The following is a 19,438-nucleotide window of genomic DNA, read 5'->3' on the forward strand; positions in this document are numbered from 1 at the left end:
AGATATAATACAACATATCTATTTTTTTATCACATGTTCTAGCACCCTCTAACGACGGATAACACTGGTAACAACCACACTAAAATGTTGGTCAGTGATACTTAGGATCCCTGCTACACTGAGATCTTAGTTTAGAAAGACACCCTAAAGAGGAACAAATCAACTACAAAAAAATTAAAGATTACACAATAAATATCCTGTAAATTCCCAGATTTGTGAATTATTCATTTTTCAATCAGAAAACATACATAATAACAAAATACAGCTGTCTTCTTCTTCTTCTTCTTCTTTCGGCTGCTCCCATTAGGGGTCGCCACAGCGGATCATCCGTCTCCATACCACCCTGTCCTCTACATCTGCCTCTTTCACACCAACTACCTGCATGTCTTCCTTCACTACATCCATTAACCTCCTCCTTGGCCTTCCTCTTTTCCTCCTACCTGGTGGCTCCATCCTCAGCATTCTTCTACCAATATAATTCATGTCCCTCCTCTGCACATGTCCAAACCATCTCAATCTCGCCTCCCTCACCTTGTCACCAAAACATCCTACATGTGCTGTCCTTCTAATAAACTCATTTCTAATCTTGTCCATCGTCGTCAATCCCAACGAAAACCTTAACATCTTCAAATCCGCTACCTCCAGCTCCACCTCCTGTCTTTTACTCAATGCCACTGTCTCTAATCCATACAACATCGCAGGTCTCACCACAGTCCTATAAACTTTCCCTTTCATTCTTACAGATACTCTTCTATCACAAATCACTCCTGCTATCACTCTTCTCCACACACTCCACCCTGCCTGCACTCTTTTCTTTACTTCTCTTACACACTCTCCATTACTTTGCACTGTTGACCCCAGGTACCTGAATTCCTCCACCTTTTCCAGCTCTTCTCCCTGCAACCGCATCACTCCACTGCCCTCCCTCTCATTCACACACATGTACTCTGTCTTACTCCTACTGACTTTCATTCCCCTTCTCTCCAGCGCATATCTCCACCTCTCCAGGCTCTTCTCAACCTGCTCCCTACTCTCACCACAAATCACAATATCATCTGCAAACATCATAGTCCAGGGAGACTCCTGTCTGACCTCGTCCTTCAACCTGTCCATCACCACTGCAAACAGGAAAGAGCTCAGGGCCGATCCTTGATGCAGTCCAACCATCACTCTGAACCAGTCTGTCGTACTTACTGCACACTTCACTGCCGTCACACTGTCCTCATACATGTCCTGCACCACCCTCACATACCTCTCTGAGACACCTGAACTCCTCAAAATACAAAACAAAATACAGCTTTATGTCCTCGAAAAACCTTCACATTTCCTCCCAGCAGAGGGAGACAGAGTTCTAGATATCCAACCATCACACCTTTTAGCGCTTCTTCCTTTGTGCATATGAAGTTTCATACCAAATATTAAAATACCCCCTTAATTAAAATTAACTACACAAAAGTAGAAGTAAAAAAGTATAATTGTAATGATTCTAATTCTAATAATTAATTTCTCTATTCAGCTTTATTTACATACTCACTTTTTTGTTTACAGTTTTCTTCTATTGTTTTGTGTCAAACTTGATGTTAGCTACATGATATTGCTAAACAATATTGAAACAGACTACATTCCAACACCCATATGTGCTTTTTCCACAAACCGTTTCCACAAAGTTTGAGGCACACGATTGTACAGGACTTCTTTGGATGTGGAAGCATACATTTTTTTCCCTTCAATACCCCTGTGCATGTTCTGCGTGAAGATCTGCTTTACATGAGTTGGAAGATGTGGAAGATCTCCTGCTATAGGGCTCTGATCTCAAACTTTGTTATCCGACCCAACACGAGTACCTGACCTTACTAACGTCCTTGTGGCGGAAGGAAACTTTTACAATTTTCCAGAAAAACTAGTGGAGCATCTGCCCAGAAGAGTGGAGATTATTATAAGAGCAAATGAAGATGAAGAAGGAGCCACATGTGATACTGCAGGGCTTTCAAACTTTGAAATGCATAATTATAATATAATTAAAACATGTTTACTAAGGAAATCAAATAAAAATATAATAATAATAATAATTATAATAATAATAATTATTATTACTCCTCCGAAAGCTGCCCTGGAGAATTAGTTCATTCGTTTCCACCTGTTTTACATCTGATGTGACATTCGGTCTGATCTGAGCTCAGTGGGTGGCCATTTTATTGACCATTAGTGGATGACATCATCTACAACAGTCCTCTTACACACACACACACACACACACACACACACACACACACACACACACACACACACACACACACACACACAAAACCCTCTGTCTCTCTGTCTCTTTACACTGATTAAGTTAAATTTTTTCTGCTTGTGTTCCACAGATGAGGCCATTTCTTATACCACGAGAAATCCTGAAAGCGAATCAAACCCAAAATGGTTTGGGATCTCACACCTGTGTGGTGTGTCAGAGTGACAAAAGACTCTCGAGGCCTGGGGTTGAGTCACAACTGGGCTTTTTTTTCACATGGGTCGATACCCAGACCTGGATCAGCACCAGTATGAAGTAGCCGTGCTGCGTGTTGGGTCCAGGAGATGGCGATATTTAGTAGCATCTACACAGGAAGGCGGCTTTTAATATATCTGGGTATCATCCAGCGTTCAGTTCAAGGTACAAGCAGGTGGAGAAAGAAGAGAAGAGGGATGAGAAGAGAAAAGGTGACAGAGGAGTGAATGAAGAGAAGATCAACAAAATCTATGGGGGAATGGAGAACAGAAGAAGGCGAATGGAGAAATGAGAAGAGAAATTTGAAGATGAGAATGGGAGACGAAAAGAGAAACGGGTGGTTGTGAAAGAGGAAGAATGAGAGAAATAATGGAGAGGGAAAAAAGTGAGTTGAACGTAATACCAAGCAGATAGACTGGTAGATAGAACTTTAGATAGATAGATAGATAGATAGATAGATAGATAGATAGATAGATAGATAGATAGATAGATAGATAGATAGATAGATAGATAGATAGATAGATAGATAGACCAAACAGAGGAGAGGTGAGGGATGAGGAGCGAATATAAAAGAAGGGAGAAAAAGACGTGTTTCTAAAGAAACGAGAAATAAAAAATGTGAGAGGTGTGATAAAAATGAAAAAAGAGAGAAGAGAGAAGAGAAAAAGATAATAAAAAGATAAAAGAATGGAAGACAGGTAGGGAGTGGGGGGGAAGGGTGGAAAAAAAGAGAAAAAGTCATACAGCTGAGTAAGAGAGTGATAATAAGTGTAAAAAGATGCAAAGGTGAGAGAAGTAAAGAGAGAGAAGAAAAAGAGAGGTGCAGAAGAGAAGGACACTTGGCCCTCAGTGGGCAGGAATCGAACCAGGCGGTGCTGCTAGTGTGCACCCCAGGGGGTCGTGTCTCATTTGGAGAGAAAGGATCTCTCCATATTGGACGCTAACTCATCCTGAGTCACCCCTCTTTATCCCCCTCATCCCCACCCCCCCAACCACTTATGGCAGATGGTGCGGTCCGCTCCCCCGCCTCCATCCCAAAACCATTGTGCCCCAGCATTAGGGGGAAACAACTGCCTCTCCCGACCTCCCTCCCTCTCTCTCTCTATTTCTCTCTCTTTTTTTTACTACTGTATTGTCCAGTATGATGAGCTATTCCCTCTCTCTCTCTCTCTCTCTCTCTCTCTCTCTCTCTCTCTCTCTCTCTCTCTCACTTTCTTTCAGTATCCCAGAAATTTTTATCACCAGAGATGTTACACTCAAATCTCCAATCTCATAACTTGTCCAGTACTTTATCTTCCAACCCTCAGAGCTTCCAGAAAAGTCTTCCTTCTTTCTTTATGTATTGAAATGTTCAACAATGTCAAAAAAAAAAAGTAAATAAATAAAAAATCCCAATGAATTTATTCTCATTTACAAATAGGGACAAAAGAACACGTCGTGAGGAGCAATGGCATCCGAGCCAATCATCACGAATGGGCGTCACTCCTCACCTGTTGCTTCACAAAGCTCTTTCGCCAGCATTCGAAGTGGGCAGTCATTATTAGGGATGGTAAGCTTGAGCGTTTCACATATATGACCAGATACAAGTTTTATCACGATGCGTCGTTTTTTTTTAAACGTATTATTGAAATACAGTTATTAGTAGACGCTCTATATTTTTCCGGCGCGTTTACAACAATATGAGTCCTATAGTATATATAGATTAACATGGCAGAGGTAGAGCTGCATCTTCCTGCAAACAGAACTGGAAACGAACTTGTGTATGTAAATTAATGAATTAATTAATATGTAACAAGAGCTTATAAATCTATTTAAAGGCAGTTTGGATATATGACATGCTTCCATGTTGAAAATTTGAATCCAATCATGATGCAACCAATGTTCAAAAAGGTACCAAATTCTAGAACGATCGTCATCATGAAACCTATTTCTACTAATTGTACCGCTTGTGCTCATTGAAAATGCACATGGAAATAAAAAGAGATGTAAGGAAAAGAAACTAATAGTGGAAAGTAGCAGACGATACTGAACAATACTGAGAGAAGAGATTGATAAGAAGAGAAGAAAGGAAGGAAATGAAGACAAAGGAAATAGTAAAATGGGAAGAGAGGAGGAGGAACGAGAAAGGAAGACAAGCAAGGAGAAAGTTTGAAAGTTTGGCTTGTTACCTTAATGTGTGCGCTTGTTCTGTGTTGAGAACGTTATTAGAATTAGGATTTGCGCCTGCAAATGCGAAACAGGAAGTCTGAGATCTACATCTTCTTGTCTAGACAGCTGACCCTGACTTGTGCTTTTAAATAAATCTCGATAAACTGGAATGTATCAGTGTTGCGGCTCTTCAAGCAACCAAAAAAGTGCATTGTCAAAGAAGGTTCTTCAGCGAGACGGAATATTTAATTCGAATGATTTTAATTTGTAGAACGCATTTAACGATAGACGTTGTCTCAAAGCAGAAATAAAGCGATTATAAAATAATATATACGCTTGTTATGTTGTTAGAAAGTTTATCCCAAATGAGTGACATGGAAAAACTCCCTGAGATGGCATGAGGAAGAAACCTTGAGAGGAACCGGTCTCATCTTTGTAGGTGCTTAAATGCAGAACCTATGGTCCTGATCCATTGTAGTAGTCTGTTGATGTTAATTACAGTCCAAATCTATCTTGAAATTTCTTGAGCTGCCCAGTAACTTCATGGATCTTTAGGCTGATCTGTAGGCTTGAAGAGAATTTCATCCAGAGGTAGCGCATTGGAGATTAATCGGGCAGATCTGAAGGAAAGACAAGGTCAGTGGTACGTCAGGAGCATGTTAAGGATTGTTAAGCGTTCTCATTGTTTTATAAATGTTTAAAGACACAGTACAGTGTAATACTGTTTTGGAGTCGCTGGAGAAGAATTTACCTACAGTAAATCCCTAGGATGCGATGGCTTGGACTGGAGTTACAGTATATCTGATGCACTTCACAACTTCACAGAGGGCCGAGTCCCGAGCTACGTCAGTGTTTATGCAGGGAAAGTTTCGCATCTTCAGAGTCGGTTAAGGCACTTGGTTTTCCATCTGTTCTAACCAGATGATTGTACCTTAATAATAAATCTTTGTGTAGTACACATTGCACACAACGTAGAAACAGGAATGTGATTTTTGAATTTCATCCAAACCAAACCAAGTCAAGTCAAGTTTATTTCTATAGCTCTTTTCACAACAGACTGTCTCAAAGCAGCTTTTCAGAATTTAACAGTTAAGGTGAATGGTGTGCATTTATCCCTGATGAGCAGCTGTGGCAAGGAAAAACTCCCTTAGATGTTATGAGGAAGAAACCTCGAGAGGAACCAGACTCAAAAGGGGAACCTCATCCTTATTTGGGTGACATCAAGAGTGTGATTATAGTCTTTAAACAATACAGAACACTGGATGTGGACTGGATTTCAAACCACCAGCTTTAATCATACAAAGCCTAAAAAAAAAATAAATTGGGACCAAAAATATAGGACTCGACTTGTATAAGACCTCACCATGAGATTCATATCTGCTTTTTGAAACATTTCATTTCACATTTAGTCTCCATTTGCTGGTTTAATAACCACACTGCAGGTAAGATGTTCCACTAGATTTTGGAGTGTGTGCTTGGAGATTTGAGGGTGTTAGTAAAGTCAGGTACTTGTGTAGTTGAGGTGAGGAGGCCCCGGGGTGCAGTCAGTTTATGTTCAATAGGGTTGGAGATCTTCCATAGCCTTATGGAGCTGGCTTTGTGCACAGGGGTACTGTCCTGCTGGAACAGGTTTGGGTCTCCTAGTGAAAGCAAAATGTCATGCTCCTGCATCCAAAGACATCAAATAAAATTGTGTGCCTCCAACTTTGTGGTAAAAGTTTGGGAATCATCAAATCATTTGGACCAATTTGAAGCCACAAATTATTCTCCATCCTGGAGACTCTCCTCGGGTCAGGAGGCTACAGCTTTATTTTTGACTGTTACTTTGACAACACACTGACACTGGAGACTCCTTCCATAACTGGAATAGTAAACATAGCTTTATAAGAAAGTATAATGAATATAAACCTATAATTTCCAGCTGCAATAATGTCAAAGCTGCTGTTACAGAGAATTAATCAACACCTTCTGATCGAGCAGAATACAGAATTCAACTATGTTTAAATTCTTTAACCATTTTGGACCAGGAATTGCAGACTTCCTCAGGCATCAACAATGTACCCCCCCAAAAAATGGACTGCTTTTGTTTGGTCAGATTTGTTTTTGAAGCGAACAAACTCTGACCCACGACCGAAGATGGCGTCCGCCGTTGCCAGTTTTGTTGATCGCTAGCGCGTTATGTAACAGCTCTGGGATTTCCTGGTCCCTCGGATCATATACATAACAACAAGCATGGGTCTCTCCGGGGACTTACGGCACACGCCATCCCTCCGGGGGTCTTGACCTCACGACCTGGGGGTAGGGAAAGCACAGAGGTCACTGGACATCGAGAGAGAAGGCAGGGGGAAGGGCTTAGGGGACGCTCCAGGATCGAGGTCATTCGCCTAAGGTCGTCACATTTGCATAGCGTTAGGGTGGCAAGGGTCATCGAGAGCAAGGACGTCCGGCAAACACCAACAAACCATTCAATACTCGTTTCTTGCTGTGTAGAGTCTTCTGGCCAAACTGTACACCTTTACCCTGCGAAAAACCCCCCTCATTTTTATATTTCAGTGGCAAATTTTCAAGATTTTATCGTTCTCACGAGGACAGAGTAGAATAGGGGGAAGAAATCAATACTTGTCCTGTATGAGCAATGAGAGGACATCGAAGGGCTACAGTGAGAGAAAGAAGACGCAGGACAAAAAAGAGAAAGCAAGTTTTTTTTGTGCACTAATCTGAATTCCAATCCGCTTTGTTCCTGCAAGTTCACGCTTTCTCCATCACATCCCACCCTCTTCTCGTACAACCGCCCTCCTGTTTGGGTAGAAAAGTTTGCGAGGTTTATGTGATTTGCTGATTTAGAATTTTAAAGCAAGACGGAGTGAGAGATAGAGTGAGAGAGAGGGAAATGAGGGGTAGTTTTGAGGAATAGGATGGTGGGGGGGGCGTTGGTCACTCTGAACACTCTTGCCCCACCTGCCCTCCCCATCTCCCAGTGGGGGGACCTGAGAGGACGAGAGCGAGCGATGCAGCTCCATCTCTCCCTTTCGCTCCGTTAACTCGGCCTGACAGGGGAGAAGAAGGAGGAAAAAGGGGAGGGGCCTCAGCCCATGAGATCCACCAATCGCAGCTTGATCTTACTCTCGGCCAGTGGGAAGGAGGCGAAAAAAAAAAAAAAGGAGCTGGTGCACTTCTCTTCTTTCATCCCTCCTTCCGTTCCTTCTCTCCCTCTGGGCACGAGTAGCGTCTCTCCTCTTCATGCTGCCACACCTCTGCTTCTCTTCCTCTGCGACGCATTCATGAGGTATTCCATCTCTCCTTCTTTCTCTTCATCTCTTTTTTCAAGTGTGTTTCAAGTGCAACTTTTTTTTGACATTTTTTTTGGGGTGTGTTTGTGAGTGTGAGCGTTTTACAACCTTCTCATCTGAGGAGTGTGGAAAAGCAACTCCCTGTCATGTAAACGCATGTCCATGATCTTTCAACCTTCTGAAAACATCTCAGAGGCGATCAGTTTTTTTCGTAAGAATCGAACAATCGACATTTCCGGAGCTTTAAAGATGCACGAATAGCGGTCAAAGCGTAGCGTCGCTGCCTCGGACGCGTGTGCGGTGATGCCACATGGTACACTTGATGCAGCATCTATCTCTCTCTCACACACACACACACACACACACACACAAACTAAATGTATTTGACTGAGAATTTCCGTCCTAGTTTCGTTAACGTTTATTTGTGTTGTTGTTGTTGTTGTTTTTATGCTGATCTCACTTCCTAGACTCTTCTGAAGTACTTTCGACAAAAGTGCATGAACAACAGGATCGGCGTTATCGCTGTAAATAAAATTCAAATCTGAGATTTCGGATTATCTCCAGTTGTTGATCTTTGAATGATGGTATCCATGTGCACCAAGTCCACATGGCAAATTAGGGCAGGGCAAGGCTTTTTTTTTCCCCCAGCACCCCCCCCCTCCTTTCCCAACACCCCCATTTCCAAAAAAACATGCTTGTGACTAGAACATTGCTTGAAAACTGTTATTTTTATATATATTGTAATATATATATATTGAATTTCTGGCTCAAACAGCTCCAGTACTAAGTTGTTTATTATCCAACACCAAACTGAATGTATTTTAATTGTGTTTTTTTAATTGTGTAGGTTTTATAAATTGAAGATTTTGGGTCACCAGATTACCACAGAGGCGGCTAATCAGGGTAGGGCAAGGATAAATTTCCCCCCTAAAAATCCATGTGAAACAAAATAAACTCTAAAATGCATTACTACGACAGGTCAATAATTTATTTACGCTATCCTTAGATTCTTCAAATACACTGGGGATTTGTAGGCAAGTGCTTTTTTTTACTGAATCTCCCCCCAAACAATGGTAAAGTCCAGGTTAAAATCAAATAATGCACAAAATGTAAAAAGTAAACAGCATTAAATGTAATATTTATTGGGTTTTTGAGAATTTTTGAGGCTTTTGGGCCACTGGATTGCACCCCATTTTCAGGCAAAGCTTGGCAATGTGTTTCGCTCCACCAACCCATAACCCCCTCCTCCCCAAAAACCACACCGTTGCTGCTAAATTTGTGGGTATCGCTAATGCAAAAATGACCTTATAACACCCAAACATCTGCTGATTCGTTACCAGGATACGTAGAGATTTGGTCATAGAAATAATTTTTGACCTAAAATCTGGTTCAAGAAGTTTTAACTGTGAACCCTATTTCAGAGTTTCAGATCAGGGTTGGTTAAGGGTGTGTTTTCCCCCATTAACCCTCCCCCTAAAAAATAAATCAGAATCATATCAGGAGCATTTATTAAAGCGATTCACATACCTTTATTCTGTATTCATTTGTTCATTTTACCATAGTATGTATATCTGGATGTTCTGAGAGACACCAGAACACGGCGCAGAGTGTGTAGCGATGCCACATGGACCAATTCAATGAAACAGATAAAAATGTTTAGACACGACCCAATTTTTCACGTGTAAGTGTAGCCGCACCCTCAAGCATCTTACGAATTTTTTATATTCGTAAGATTTATCAAATTCCAATTCAAATCGTATAAATCGCAAATTCGTTTTTCCCAATCGGTGGGTCTCGGAGATCAAACCGACGTGAACTTTTCCTCCAAAACCACCTCTGTGACTGACCAAGAGAGCTAAATCCGTGCATATTCCTGTAACATTCTATTTCTGGAGTACTTGATATTGCGCAATAATCACATTAGACTATTTTTCGATCCCGGGGTTGCACTCAGGAGCATAGACGCAAGGTACAGATCCAGACCTAGCATGCAGTTGTAGGGAATTTCATAATATAATGTGTGTTTGGGGTTCAGGAAACACGTGGTAAAAATAAATACATAAAAAAAAGGGTATATTTTATATTGTATATTTAATATAAAATAATGTGGTTTCTTATTTAGTTTAAGCCAAAAAAGGAGCTCCTTGAACTTCTTACTGCATATTAGAAAAATATCAGATTGTATTCTTTTGGCCTGAAAGCAAACGACCCATATAACGAGTGTAGCGATTTCACATGGTGACATTTACACCACAGTATGGTTGGGGTCATGTGACTAATAAGTTGTCTGGTGTATTGCGTTTGAAAATGTTCTTTTTGTTTTTTTTTGGCCCCGAATGGACCATCTCAGCATCGGAACCAGATTGTCGCAATGGACGTTCTTATCATGGTTCCGGTCGTGTAGCTTTAATTTCCTGGAATGAAATGTAGGTGAGCGTGCACTACGGGTCAGATCAGAAGTGGTCAAGGCATGCCTTTTTAGCCAAACCCCACCCTTCTTTATTGTATATAGTAGATTTGTTCAATTTTCTGGATTACTGCTACTGTTTATAAACCAAGAGCAACACATTAAAACTGACCCAAAATGTAAATTTCTTTAAAATTTTGTCATTATTTCGAAGATTGTTTTTTTTTCCAGTTGTGCAAGGTGGGCGTTTTCCCGTTTCTGCATTTCTCCAGAATACACGTTATCATTCGCGTATCAGAAATCTCATTTTATAAACATGTAATCATCTCTCACTTTAAGAAAGGTTGTAGATTTGGACATTTTTTAATATTTGATGGAGATTTGACTTGAGTGAATGCGTAGTTGGAGATTGGGGCGTGTCCCGAAATTGGCGAATGAGGTCAGGGGGGTGAGGGGGGTGGGTGAGTGGGGTTGTATGGTGGTTTGAGCGAGCTCATGTTTCATACTCATGTTCATCCAGGACACTTGTGTTTTCTGCTTGAGGGGAACATTTTTTATTTTTAGTTGTTAGATTCTCACTGTATGTGTCTTATTGATAATTGGAGTTCCTGATTTACAAAAAAAGAGAAGAAGCTGAGTACTGATTTACCGGTTTCTCTACAAGCGTGCGATACGCTCAGTGTGCCAGAGCAAGGTCAGCGACTATCCGTTGAAAAGAACGTGGCACACGTCTTCCTCTTTTCAAATGGAAAACACATCCCGTTCTCTTTTCAAGCCCCAGTATTGATTAGTTAATAGTATTATTTGCGGAGTGTGCCTTGCCTTTGTGTGTGAGTGCATGTGTGCGTTTGTGTGTTGGGTTTGGTCAAACAGAAGGCCCTGGTCATCTTTCAGTGTTACTTCCTTTCATGATAAGGGTCGAGGGAAGTCAGGGGAGGTCGAAGGTTAATAGGTTTTAACCCCCGTGAGGACCGAGGTCACGCTGGAGAGAGGAACGCTCGATCGATCGGCTTAAAACGGGCAGATAATTCATCAAACATCACACAGTTCCTCGCTTATTGTTATACGGATAACTTCGGAAACAGGAATGTTGAAATTGTGGGGTGGACTCAAGCTGCAAGGTGTTCGATACTGATTTGTTCTATTTTTATACGTAATTATAAATTTTTTCTGGGGGAATATCTATATCCTTATACTTTTGCACTTTCTTAGTCACGATTACCTTCATATGAAGATTTCTATCTGACCGCACCATTTTACCTTTTGATTCACTTGCATGTCAGCTACTTAAAAAAGAGAACCAAACTGCAATTCCTAGTTGGTCCACCTTCAACATACAATACTGCATTAGTGCAAGGCGGAAGATCCTACGCCAGAAAGATGAAGGTCCGACCAAGATCTGGCAATTTGTTTTCTCAAATTTTCAGTCATCAAAAGTTTAGTGTCCCAAGACTGCGGCCAACATGATTATCAGAACCAGTCGCGTTACAACAATGCAGGTTTCCAAAACTTTGTAATAATTAAGAAAACTAACACTGGGTCAATGAATTTACGACGACTAACAAGTTGCCAGCTAGCTAAACAGCAATTGCATTTTTAATAGTTTTCTATGCTTAGCAAAGCAACAATATCCCACAACAATGTACGACTGGTTTTACTTTTATTTGATTCGCATTTTAGCTACAATTTTACTCGAGTTTGGCCATAATGCAAAACCTTGAGGTCCTTGAGGTACAGCAGACATTTCACATTTCTGGAATCTGAGTTAACATAGTTTGGGACCCTCAAACTGAAAAAAATTACTACACTAACTTTGGATTAATTTAAACCTAAAATGTATATGTTATAGGACAAATCAGCTTGGCAAATACACTGCAGTGGTTCTTAAATCCGATTCTGGGATTTTTGGAGATTTGGGTGGTCATTCTTGAGATGATTTTTGTATAAACTTTAATTTATCGTTGAATTTTCGAATTGGACTCTGAAATGGAAATTGGTCTTTTGCGAAATGTGGTCTTGGTCTTGATTTTGAAATAATTCTTATTCTAGAAAACAGAATCTAAATAAATATATAAATAAATGCTTCTATTTTACTCAAACTGGGCTTGGTTTTGACACCCCCATGGCTATTGAGATCTTGGCTAGTCCCAGCCCTGGACTGTAGTATATACCACCAGTCCAACACAACTGACCTGAGCACTAGTTAGCATAAGACTACCTATAAAAGTATAATAATCTTAATTAAACAGATGTTAGCTACATTTTTGCTGGTTAACCATGATGCAAATGGTCCTAATGGGGGCTGTGAGGTACATCAACCACCAGATATTATTGAAAACCTGGTTAAGGTGTATTTGAGATCAGTTTTCTGGATCCGCCTTGCTACAACACCTAGTTTTTAATTCAGTTCTGGGAACTGGTGGCTCTGCACAGATTTGAACTTTCCATACTCCCAAGTGTACTTTCCATACATAGTAAGTGTGTGATTAATTGTGTACAGAATGTTCAGAAAGTAGGGACGGTGCAGGAGGAACCCCCTGGTACTGGAACTCCTTGGTACTATAGAAAATCCCTGGTACCCCATTCTGGAGTCTATTTACTGTTACAGTTATTTTATAATATTTTTTTCAGAAAGTGTATGCTTTTCTAGAGTGTGAAAAATGTTTGTGTACCAGGATGATGGGAATTTCGGCAGGTGTGTGAGTATGTGTGTGTTTGGAAGTCTGGAAGTTTAAAGGCAAGAGGTTTGGGAAGGTCACCTGCTGGACAAGTCCCAGTGATAAGACAGATCAAGTCAGCCATTTTGCTGTTAATTAGTGACCAAAAAGGGCTGAGCGTGCTATTTGTTTCCACACGCCTTTACCAGAAAAAAAGACACGCCATAATAGTATGATTTGATCCCATTTCCAATAACGATAAAACAGCATCATATCGAAACTTCACGTTGACGTCGACGTATTATGTATTTTCATGTAATACATTTACCGTGTTCTTGGACACAGAACAAGTCTTGGGTTGACTGTGGTGCTGTTTCTGTAAACGCTGAACAGAGCTTTAATCCATTTCCTCATTAGTCAGCTTTATTTCAAAAGCCCAATCAGCAATTACTGCGGCCAGTGCGCTGGTTTTTGGCTTTTGAACAACAATACATTCTCTGAGAGCTAACTCATACGCTATACTGTATCTGCTTTGCTGGTGAGCATAGTGGCGGACCCGGGGTTCCTGTGGACAGGAAGTACAAAATACAGTAATGGTATAAATACAGCATAGTATCAAAAAGTACAGGTCAGAGTTAAACAATGCAAAGATGTTTATTTAATAGTAGCATTTTGACACGAAAAAATATATTTTGATTCTGTAAATGTGCTATTCTACGTTAAGATATGAAATCTTTTTACTATGTGAACAGAATTCTCTCTATCTCACTCGTTTATGCTTCTCTTTCCCTCTATAGGTTACAGCGAGGGAAGCGACGGAGGACGAACAGAGGGGAATCAATAGAGCCGGCCCATTGAAGGAGACAGGCGGGGTGGTGTGCCTTCTCAACCTTACAGCGCTGGCAAACGGCAAGAAATCAACCCCCTGCTACAAGCGTGGGTTTATTCGTTCACGTGACGCCACCCAGGACAAGCGCTTCGGAAGTAGAGGTGAGGTAGGCTGCCTGAATGATTCCTGCATAGACGAGTTCAGGGCAAAGATTGAAAGATTGACGTTTTAAAGTGTAAAACGACGACACCCCGAGGTAGCTATTGTGCCGAGCTTTGATTTCTGGAAAGGTCTTCAGGTAGAACTTGGATGTTATAAGTAGGACTTTGTGCGATTCCGTTTGTGTAGCGTCATCAATCAATGTTGCCTCCAGTTTCAGCTTGATGGCTGGATGAAGAATCTATTATGGGCTGCTATCTTCAACGTCTATACAAGGTTTTTGGTTCAGTCCTAGCTCAGAATATACCTCTCCCAGGTATATTTACAATTTTTATTGCACAGCTTGAAATAAGTCAAAGTGTCGGCGTACCTCACGGTGCACTCTGAAGACCACTTGCAAGCCGAATTTCTGTATATAAAAATCCCCATAACTTTACCACAACTTCTTTATCTTTATCACTGACAATTGCTGAGGTGAGGACGATGGAAGGTTTCCGTTGTTTTTGTACTCAAAATGGCTACAAAAGCAAACCAGCAAATTGCCTTGATTTCCTTTGATTATTGAAAAGGTAAAAGGTACGCGACTTTCCAAATAATATTAGCCCTCTTTGCTTTGATCTACTCTGGCACGCAAGGGCAAAACACCATAACAAACCAAAGATGTGGCCACAAATTTGTAAAAACACGACCGCAAAACAGTGTGGTCTGAAAAAACACATTAACAGGAATGCTAAGCCCTTAATGGACATTACACGCTCAATGCTGATTGGTTGCAGAAAGTTCGTCTGGATCACTAACAATTCTTTTTTTCTGGCGCTAATTTATTTATTTTTGCATGTTAATCAGTTTTAACAGTTCATCTAATCATAATTCTATGACCATCTTAAAATTAAAAAAATAAGTTGGGAGTGATATGTGTGATGTGCGTAAACCCCTGCTGACGGACCATTAGTTTGATTATGAAGAAGCGCAAGATTTCCAGAAAGGTCCACCACGCTCATTAGCAAGGCCGTCCAAGGTGCTCCTGTCAGGTTCCAGTTGTACTCTCTTATTGTTTCCCCAGACAATATGGCATCCGTAGCCCAAACGAAGCTGTTCCAGATTCACATTGTCCAGCTTGCCGCCGCCCTCTTCCCCTGGTGAGAAAGCATCCAGAACCTTTGGGCCACCACAAAGGAAAGTGTCAAGTCTGTTTAAGTCTAAAGGGATTGTTTGTTAGGAAACCCAGTGCCCGCAAAAATCTGGTTGATGTGGCCTGTAAAAGGAAAAAAAGCCTGTTGGGAAAAGTTTTAACCCCCCCCCTACCAAATCTCCCCACTCCTTATACTCCTCCTACAGCACCTTAACCTAGTCTATCCCAACAGCTCATGCTAATTTATCCCTAACAATACCTCCTTCCCTCTATCCTTCCATACCTCCTACCCCGGGGGCCATCGCCTCACGAAAAAACTTGCACAGAAAGGCCACAAAAGGGCAGCCGTTTCTTCAGGACCACAGCCGACCCATACCCTTGTTGAGTCTTGTCTTCAGGCAGGCAGATGCAAATGAAAGACGAGGCAGAGAACGCTCTTTTAAGGCGTAAGGCAAACAAAAACAAACCAAATACTGTAGCGTGATTGGAAAAGACAGGAAGACATGGGCGGGTTCTGAGGTTGCCCTGAGCAAAAGTGTGTGTGCATTACAAATATAGACTCTGGCTTTTAAGAATGAAAGCAGCATTTTTTTTAATTAATAATCCAATAAACATTGTCAAATTTCAGGACCATTATAAAAATTCTCAATTCATATAAACATTTATTTTTGAGCATAATCAGTCAGATGTTACATATGAAAAAAAAAAAAACTGTGTATCTGTGTATTGTTACACAGAGACATTTTTATTAAAACAATTAACAGGTTTAAAAGAGTTGATTAGGACTGATATTGCTGTTACACTATTCTTTTTAATTCTTTTTAATTTATTGTATATATTAAAAAATTCCAATACATTTAAATAAAGCAATTTAATTCATACCAACAGAAATTCTGGATATTTTGGCATTTTTACTTTAACATTTTGGAAACGATTCAGTCATTTTAAAGCACCTAAATCCGCCATGAAGAACAAATCCGGCAATTAAAACCGTCCATCTGGAAACAAAAGTTCTGTTTAGTGTCCTGATGATTTACGTAGTTTAAAACACCATAATTAAGTTAAAACATTTAATATTTTGTCTTCGTGCTCTATGTTAAGTATGGTTTTACTAATAATAAATATTTCCATAAAGCATCCATATTTGTCTATTTAGGGTACATTTACAACAGATAAAAATGTGCGATAAAAATTTTTAATTGATTAACAGCCCAATATATAATAATATATAAATATATTAAATAAAATATATATAAAATTGATACTTTATTATATTACTAAATTTTTAACAATCAAATTGTATTTTTCATTTATATATATATATATGTATGAAATGAAATATATATAAACATGCAGTAATAATAGTGTATTTCAGACTCGACCTGATTTTCGTCCTGTACCATAAATAAGAAAATAACCGTCACAGATGCGGCGTGAAGAGGAAAAGGCAGAAGGTCTTGAAGAGCGATATAAATAATGAATGTCAGCTATGTGCGTGGTGTAACGTTTCACTCAAGCTTTCAATTAAATTGAATTAAACAGTTAGAGAACGCTTTTCCGGCTCATCTGTCGGCTTATTGGTCTGTTCGCTGTGCTCTTCTCTCTTCCTGGTGACTGAAAATATGTTCGCTTTTAAAAAAAATATTTCATAAAAAAAATTGACAAATGATGATCAAAGTGAAAGAACGAAGAAAACAATAGCAAACTGAAGTGTTTCCACCCAGTAAGATTTGACTCACTTCTTTAGTTTTACTTGCTAGTCTGCCTAACTAGCTTTACCTCACTGGTCAGAGTTTACTACTAGTTTCACTAGCTAACATTTACTTTACTTTTAACTTTTAAGTTCTGCAACGCTGCTTTTGCAATTGTGAAAAGCGCTTTACAAATAAAATAAACTTAAACTTGCTAGTTAGTGTTTACTTGTTCGTCAGATTTCACAGTTCACTAGTCAGCTTTCATTCGCTACTTTTATTTCAATTGCTATCGCTCTATTAATGTTTTTCCCTTTATCTTATTAATAGCCATTTTTTTTCCTGCTAGTTCTGCTAGCTAGTCAGCTTTTACTTCTTAGATAGTGTTTGCTCGTTTTTTACTCATTACTTAGATTTTAGTTGCTAGTCTATGTTCAGTCAGGAGCTAGCTTTCATGCTTTAAGTCTTATAACATTTATTCATTCACTTTAAATAACTAGTCAAGTCAGTCACTAGCCTGAGCACTAGTAAGTGTGGTTCACTTGTTAGCCCAGAACATGCTTAGTGGCTCTTTTGAACTCTTTTTCTCTCTCTCTCTCTCTCTCTCTCTCTCTCTCTCTCTCTCTCTCTCTCTCTCTCTCTCTCTCTCTCTCTCTCTCTCACAGTGTGTATGGAGGGATGATCACAGTGGATGCTTGGACAATGCAACCCCGCATACTTCTGCTCCTACCATGGCAACTGGTGGGTGGAGGATAGGAGTGCGTGTGTGTGTTTCAGGGGCCACACGGCAGATGCAATGGGGTGACGCTGTACAGCTCAGCAGCTGCAGGAATTTGAACACACACACACACACACACACACACACACACACACACACACACACACACACACACACACACACACACACACTTCATTGAGGGTAAAGAGATCAGTATGGCTCATTTATGGCACACTCAGTTCATTATCACACACACAAACAAAACAATCAGGAACAAGCCATTGTGTCATCTACTGAACTGAACAATATGTTGCTAGCACTCACACACACACACACACTCGCAGACATACACGGGAGTGCCAGTGTAATCTCTGCAGGCAACTGTGACGTGCTAACGATGCTCACGTTCACCTGCAGGGGTTTTGCTGTCGACCTCTCTCTCTCACACACACACGTGAGCCAATCATTAAAACACACACATTTGTGTGAACATGAAGTCGCACAGTGACAGTGTGTGAGTGAATCGCTGAGCACTGGCATAATCTCAGCTGGCAACTGTGAGTGTGAGACAGCCTCGCAGGGACCGCTGGGATTCTGCCAAGCTCAGCATCTCCGCCCCTTCAGGCTCCACCCACAACCCATATAGTTTGCGGGTTGTCTGATAATCTGATAAAAAAAAAATGACACTGTTGGGCACTTGAGCAAGGCTCTTAAACCTCTCAGCTCCAGGGGGGCTGTATCATGGCTGACCCTGTGCTCCGACCCCTAACTTCCTAACACTCTAGGATATGCAAAGAAAGAATTGATTTAATGTGCATGTGACCAATAAAGGGTCTTTCTTTCTTTATTACATTTCTGAATTGTAAATCATTTGCATCACTTTTAACATGTGACTCTGCCTTCAAACTTCAGGCCCCGCCCCTAGCCAAGTCTGACATCTAACTGTGCCACGTGTCTCCTCAAAACCCTGTACAACCCCCACCATGCTTTGTTGGTCGTCTACCTTTGAGACTTGCTTTATTTTCTGTCATTAACACAGTGCTGCTCTAACTCACGGCGCTCAGCAAAGCTTTCTGATGTTGATGATACTGCATCAGGAACTGATTGGATGATATCGTGGAGCCAACGGTTCCTGATGCATCCCCTTCAGCATCGAAAGATACACTCAGACTTCGGCAGAATTTTTACGCCGGAGTGACAGAGGGCTGACGCTGAAGGCTCCTCTCATACGTATTGTCCCTGAAACTGTATTGTTGCCATAGAAACGATGATGCATCTACTCAATCAGAGAGAAGAAACCACAACAGTGTGGTGCGAACGATAACTTGAATTTTGAACAAATGATGCGTTCTTAGGAAGAGCATAGAGTTTGGAGGTTGTATATGTCATGTGATGTGTAATAAATCTAAAATAAAGTTTAAAACAAAAAGCAGTGTTGTGTTTAAAGAAATGGAGCCATAGCTCTACATGTCTACATTTCTTCTCACAGGTCAGTAGACCACAAGTGAAGAAAGAGTTTTTCATTGTAGACACTGTACCCCCCTAGTGGTTGGTACTCCACATTACACTGAAGAAAAATAAATAAATAAATAATGCCAACTGACTGAAAATCATCCTGTTATAAAATTAAATTAAAGTTTTAATTGTATCATGTGTGTGTGTATATATATATATATATATATATATATATATATATATATATATATATAATTTTATTTTATTTATTTTTTCTTTTTTTCTCATATATCTGATAAACATTCAACATATAGAAAAGATTATACAGTGACTATGAATATACACAAAAAGGTTGTGTATTGAATACAATTAATTTAGGAAAGTGTATGTTTAAATTCAAATAAACATTTAAGTTAAAAAAATTTTTTTTAAACAAACAACAAAAAAACCCAGCATATATA

At 40.1% G+C, this 19,438-nt stretch overlaps 1 long non-coding RNA gene across 1 annotated transcript; it reads left to right on the plus strand.

Moving 5' to 3' along the window:
• Nucleotides 1-7,817: 7,817 nt before the first annotated feature.
• Nucleotides 7,818-18,951, plus strand: LOC310730683. The gene is made up of 4 exons (XR_014534901.1): nt 7,818-7,925; nt 13,791-13,983; nt 17,470-17,545; nt 18,562-18,951. It is a non-coding gene; the product is annotated as an uncharacterized lncRNA (long non-coding RNA).
• The last annotated feature ends 487 nt before the right edge of the window (nt 18,952-19,438 follow it).

Source organism: Silurus aristotelis, assembly GCF_946808225.1.
Source record: "Silurus aristotelis genome assembly, chromosome: 9".
Classification (NCBI taxonomy): domain Eukaryota; kingdom Metazoa; phylum Chordata; class Actinopteri; order Siluriformes; family Siluridae; genus Silurus; species Silurus aristotelis.